The sequence below is a fragment of the Mauremys mutica genome, chromosome 7 (assembly GCF_020497125.1).
Source record: "Mauremys mutica isolate MM-2020 ecotype Southern chromosome 7, ASM2049712v1, whole genome shotgun sequence".
Taxonomy (NCBI): domain Eukaryota; kingdom Metazoa; phylum Chordata; order Testudines; family Geoemydidae; genus Mauremys; species Mauremys mutica.
In genome coordinates, this window is record NC_059078.1 from 26,404,872 (window position 1) to 26,411,449 (window position 6,578).

At 48.3% G+C, this 6,578-nt stretch overlaps 1 long non-coding RNA gene across 2 annotated transcripts in view; it reads right to left on the reverse strand.

Annotated features, from left to right (window-relative positions):
- LOC123375066 overlaps window positions 1–5,688 on the reverse strand; it is a 61,881-nt gene extending 56,193 nt beyond the window's left edge. For both annotated transcript variants that reach the window (XR_006581305.1, XR_006581304.1), the window contains exon 1: window positions 5,574–5,688. This is a non-coding gene — a long non-coding RNA (uncharacterized LOC123375066). The remainder of the gene's footprint in view (window positions 1–5,573) is intronic.
- Between the last annotated feature and the right edge of the window lie 890 nt (window positions 5,689–6,578).

A 6,578-nucleotide genomic window follows, 5' to 3' on the forward strand; every position in this document is an offset into this window, starting at 1 on the left:
CCTTAATAGGACACAAAATTGCTTTCATCATGGAAGCTGAAAAATATTAGGGCAGATCTTGAAGTTCTTTAATGAGACGAAATGGTCATTGAAGTCAATAGGAATTTGGCCTCACTGAGGAGAGTAAGTTCATGCCTGTACTCTGCAGTGTTTTTAACATTGCTAAACAAGATTATTAGTAACTAAACACATTTCTAGAAAGAACAGATGGGATTCAAACACCATGACTACCATCAGGATGCACAATAATGAGACAATAGGTATCAGGTTACCGGTACTGCAATGCCTAAGCAAAGGAGAGGAGATGACAGTTGCATGGTAGTGACTTAAAACACTACTGTCACGCTGCAGCTAGGCAACGGAGAGCTTCAGTATAGATACTTATTACAGCAGTGGGAGGGGTTCTCCCATTGCTGTAGGTAACCCACCTCACTGAGAGGCAATAGCTAGGTCGACAGAAGAATTCATTCATCAACCTAGTGATGTCTTCACTGGGTGTGGATTTTCCACATCCCTGAGAGACATAGCTATGCCAATGTACCTTTTCAGTATTGACCAGCCCTAAGCCTTTGAGCTGGTCTAGTGTGGACTAGATGTTTCCAGAAGGCTGAGCTGACTGCTTCTGTAGCAGTGCTGGACCTCTCTTTGACAAACCTGACTTCATAAATGGCTAAAACCCTGCGCAACACACTGAAAATTCAGGGGTTAATGTTCATACTAAGATCACAGTTAGAAAAACATAAAACAGATGTTTATATCAAAATATGGTAATCCCTCCCCTCCCCCCAGAGCCAAACATGAAAAAGATGTTAAGCTAAAGCATGCATGTTAATAGTTCTCTTCAGATATTTTAGTCTTTTTCAGATGCATAGATGTTCAGAAAAATCTTGGTCAAAGCAATTGTGGGTAACAGTAAAAAAAAAAAAAAAAGAAGTCACTCTTGGCTTGAGCTAATGGAGCTGCTGCTTTATCTCAATAGGAAAGAACTTTTTTCCTACGGGGCTGTATTACCATTGAATTATTCCTGTAAATTAAACCTATTATTCAGAATGTATGATGCCAGACAGGTTACCTGCACAGAGGTATACTGAATACTGTGTTTATGAAGGAAAAATACAAATAGTATTTGGAGTTATATAATGACATTAGGAAATCATACCCAGGGCCGCCCAGAGGATTCTGGGAGCCTGGGGTCTTCGGCAGCGGGGGGCCCTTCCGTTCCGGGACCCGCCGCTAAAGTGCCCCGAAGACCCGCGGCGGGGGCCCCCCCCCGCCGCCGAATTACCGCCGAAGCGGGACCTGCCGCCGAAGTTCAGCTCGGTCTTCGGCGGTAATTCGGCGGCGGGGGGCCCCCGCCGCGGGTCTTCGGGGCACTTCGGCGGTGGGTCCCAGAACGGAAGGGCCCCCTGCCACCGAATTACCGCCGAAGACCGAGCTGAACTTCGGCGGCGGGTCCCGTTTCGGCGGTAATTCGCCAGTGGGGGGTCCTTCTGCCCCGGAGCAGAAGGACCCCCCGCCGGCGAAGACCAGGAGCGGAAGAAGCTCCTGGGCCCGGCCCCGCAAGAGTTTTCCGGGCCCCCCGGAGCGAGTGAAGGACCCCGCTCCAGGGGCCCCGAAAAACTCTCGTGGGGGCCCCTGTGGGGCCCGGGGCAAATTGCCCCTCTTGTCCCCCCTCTGGGCGGCCCTGATCATACCCTTTTATGGTCAGTTCCATAGTAACAGCCAGACACTACAGCATAAGACAGAAATGTAGCACAAATAATACATTACTGATGATGATAGGAACTCAGCATTTCTGAACACCTTTTTGCAATTTACAGTGTTAATACTTCAGTCAACTGGCACATGGTGCAGATCCAAATCTTTTAGATGCTACAGCTTCAACATGACTTTTTCAGAAGAGTCAGCTAAACTGTGTGTCCAAATCCTGCTTTTGCATGTGTGAATAGATGTGAGCATGCACAAATATGTAATTTCATACAGTTTAAATAGCCAGCTTTGAGCACTCGGGCCTGTACTACTCATAAATAGAGTTCTTCAGGGCTAAATCTATAAATGCACAGATATCAATAAAGATAGGGACCACGCTGTTAGGCACTAGCTATTGGAATAGGAAGAACATATACTGCATGTCTCAGAGATAGTAATGAACATTGTTTCAGCACACACAAGACCGAACTCTAATCTCATTTTCACTAGTATAAATCCTGAAAAACTGCATTGAACAGAAAATATTTCTTCAGATTTACTACAGGCTTCCAAGCTCAGAGTTTGGCTCTCAGTTATTAAAATAGGTCAACAGCAGGAAATAGATAACGTGTAAATTATCTAGAGTACAGCCACAGCACAGATTAAGCCCATGGGCTAAGCCAGGGGTGGCCAGAGCCTGAGAAGGAGCCAGAATTTACCAATATACATTGCCAAAGAGCCACAGTAATACGTCAGCAGCCCCCCATGAGCTCTCCCACCCCTGCTCCCAGCGCCTCCTGCCCACCAGCAGCCTCGCGGATCACCCCCTTCCCCTCCCTCCCCACACCTCCTGATCAGCTGTTTTGTGGCATGCAGGAGGATCTGGGGGGGGGAGGAGCAAGGGCACTGCAGGCTTAGGGGAGGGGGCAGGGCCTGTGACAGAGCCAGGGGTTGAGCACCCTTCGGCACATTGGAAAGTTGGTGCCTGTAGCTCTGGCCCCGGAGTCGGTGCCTATACAAGGAGACGCATATTAACTTCTGAAGAGCCGCCTGTGGCTCCAGAGCCACAGGTTGGCCACCCCTGGGCTAAGCTCTTGGGTTTGGTCAAAGAGTACAGAGCACAGGTCAGATGTGCATGGGAAACAGTGCCTTAAAGCCCGAGGGCTGCTCTAACTTATGGCCACAGGGGCCAAAAATGCCACCAGGGATCAGTGCAGCAAAGGATATTCCAGGCACACCTCCTTTCCTCCAGCAACACTTCCCCTACTATGCTGGCAACAGGGACGGCTTAACAACCCATGTTGTTCTGTATTTCCATATAGGGTAGCCAACTTTCTAATCGCACACCCATGCCTCGCTCCTGCCCCGCCCCTTCCCTGAGGCTCTGTCTCCTGCTCATTCCATCCCCCCTCCCTCTGTCGCTCACTTTCCCCCACCCTCACTCACTTTCACCAGGCTTGGGGAGGGAGTTGGGGTGCAGGAAGGGGTGAGGGCTCTGGCTGGGGGTGTGGGCTCTGGGGTGGGGTCAGAGATGAGTTTCAGGAGGGGGCTCTGGGCAGGGGCCAAGGGGTTTGGTGTGCAGGAGGGGGATCATGGATGGGGCAGAGGGTTGGGGTGTGGGAGGGTGTGAAGTGTTCGGGCTCCACTCGGTCCGCACTTACCTCAGGTGGCTCCCAGAAGCGGCTAGCATGTTCGGCTCCTAGGTGGAGGGGCTAGGGGGCTCTGTGTGATGCCCGTGCCCACAGGTACCACCCCACAGTTCCCACTGGCTGCAATTCCTGGGCAGTGGAAGCTGCAGAGCCAGCACTCAGGGCAGGGGTAGCGTGCAGAGTCCCTGTGACCGCCCCTGCACCTAGGAGCTGCAGAGATGTGCCGGTCACTTCCAGGAGCCGTGTGGAACCAGGGCAGGCCGGGAGCTTGCCTTAGTCTCACTGCATCGCCAACCAGACTGGGATCCCTTTTCGACTAGGCATTCTGGTAAAAAACAGATGCTTGGAAACCCTATTTCCATAGGGTCACTCTTGCACTGGAATGGTCTTCCCTGGACCAGATTTACCTTGGAGGTGAGTGCAAAGCAGCGCAACACCCTCCAGACTCTGGCCCCAGATGTTTCTTACTAGTTCCTGAAACTTAATCCAACTGAAACATTGTTTTCTTACAGAAAATAAATTCATCTCTTAAAATTGCTCTACTGTTGAAAGTATTGTAGATGGAGAATGTTCACAACATGTGGGAAAGAACTTCAAAACTCCACTTTAGTATTGGTAAGGGCACAAGGCCAAACACCCAAGGAAATGTATAGGCTGGTGGAACCAATCAGTAGCCTCAGGCCTTGTCTACACTACAGGGGGAGATCGATCTAAGTTACGCAACTTCAGCTACATGAATAACGTAGCTGAAGTCGACGTACTTGGAGCTACTTACCGTGGAGTCCACACTACACTATGTCGACAGGAGATGCTCTCCCATCGACTCCTCTTGTGCTTCTCGTTCAGGTAGAGTACAAGAGTCGACGGGAGAGCGATCTGTGGTTGATTTAACGGGTCTTCACTAGACCCACTAAATCGACCGCCAATGCACCAATTGCCACGCGTCGATCCCCCGGTAAGTGTAGACAAGGCCCCAGAAAAAACAATTGACCATGCTTAGCTCAGTTTGTAGCTCTTACCTCAGGACCTGGTTTATTCTTCAACAAGAGACAAGGAAATCTGGAACAGTAACAAAGTAATGGTCCTGTTCTCAGCCTAGATTATGGGGACCTTTAGCCTCCAGCCAATCAATAGTTAGGACCTTCCCCACTCCAGGAGGAGCCACAAGGCCTACTCACAGTCTTCTGCTGCAGCCACAGAAGCGCGTACTCCCAGCCCTCTCCTGGTCCCAGATGCCTTCATGTATACCACCTAGGTGGGAATCAGCCACCTCAAAAACCTGATGCTGTCTAGCTGTGTCAGATGATTCCCAGCACCTGTCTGCCAGGCTCCTCTCCAGAACAGGGCTGGCTGCTCACTCTCCACCTCCCACTCCACCCCAGCCCTTAAGGGGGCAAGCTGCCCTGTAATGGAGTGCAACCAGAGAGACCAGAAAGGTGCCAAAAGGGCAGCTAGTCCTACAATCATAATAGATTGCCAGTGCTGTTAAGAGTGGGGAAAGCAAAACTGCTGTTAGCAATGGGGAGGGGAGGGTTGGAAAACTTCCCTGGGCTAGATAGGATTTAAGGGTGTGAAAATTAACTAATTCGGTCTTGTTTAATTTGACCATTTAAATAGTTAATCTAATCGGACTTTTTCGCACACCCAACACCTCTATCTATTACTGAGCTGCTCTTTTCCTAATGTAACTTTTAATATATTAAACATTTTGCATCAGATTACATTGCACTGGCAGTAAAATTACTTAATATATACACGTGTATGCATATATGGTGACACACAGCCCTGCTAAAGTTCCCCCTGGTTGGACACTTACCAGGTTGCTCTGTTTGGACCTCACACACTGGGCTCATGTGCTTTTAAGTTTCTTTTGGACAGAGCATGCTGCAGCACTCTTCCCTCTCCCCCTCGCCAGCACAGACTCTGTCTGTTATCCCTTCATGGAAATGGGATCAGATGGTCCAACTACCCAAGACATCATGGACCAGCACTGACATCCCAGATTCCACAGTAGCTTAAGCACACACTTTCCCAGAGCTCCAACCTTGTGGGCACAGTGGGTTTTCAGTTCACCTCTTCATTGACACATGATGGATGAAGGCAAACAGATACATGGGCTTTGAAGGGTTCCAAAACCCAATTAATCTTTACTTCAGCTAGCATGAAAAATATACAGATCTAAACAAACAATAAAACACCTATACACTTTCCCCTACCTCCGTTTTTTTACCACACCTGAGCATTCTTTGGTCATAGGTCAGAGTCCTTTCAGGAATCCAGGATCCTTCTCTTCCCTGTCCTCTCCTTCAAATCACAGAGCTGCCATTCACTCACTGCTGCAATTCATGCCACCCATCCCTCTAAAATGGCTGCTGAGAGACTCTGCTTTTGTAACCTCCAAATGCCTTTGTCAGGTGACCACCTGATCAGCCTCATCAGGTGATCATAGATCACAACCGTGTGATCCATTGCTTAATTACCACCCCCCCTAGAAGTTAGACTTGCAAACCTGATTTGCCCTGGGTGGTAGCCATTTCTTTGTGCAAGGGTGCTATGTTTAAATGGTTGAGCATCAAAGTCTAGTAACCCTCCATTGTTAGTTCTGTGCCACCACTTTGGAATGTTAGTCCAAGATATGGAAGTAAAAAAAAGAGCAGGAAGTGAAAGACCAGCCTTCCAATCAAAACGGAGGTTGTAGTCTGACACTGATACATGTAGAGACTCCCCAATATCAAACAGAATTCATAAATTTTAAATGGACAGATTACCCCTAATCCTATACAAAGCCCTCCTACTCTCATTCGTCTCCCTGCTACTTAATTTTCCTTTTTTCCATTAATGGCTGGCCAAAGAGGAATTTATCCTTGCTAGACTGAAGAGACACTGAGCACTTGTACTATATGGGATGTATATTATATAGAGTCGCTATGTGTGCTATAAGGACTATAACACAAATCTCCAGTTACTGCAGGTTACATTTTTTTTAGTTGCTCAGCTTCTTGTACTGCTTTCTCATCTTCTATTTCACTTCTGCTGATAGGTGCCCCCGAGTCATGTTGCACTTCATGTGTTGCCTGTTTCATCCAAGGGCTTTTGAACATAGGCTCTGTTCTATTTCAGAACACTGCTTAAATGTTTTCACATACTTGCAAGTAACGCATTAGGTTTGTATTTGCACTTTATTCAGCAGGAAAATGGTCTGGGAAACTGGGTTTCTTCTTATTTTGCAAGGAGTTTGTG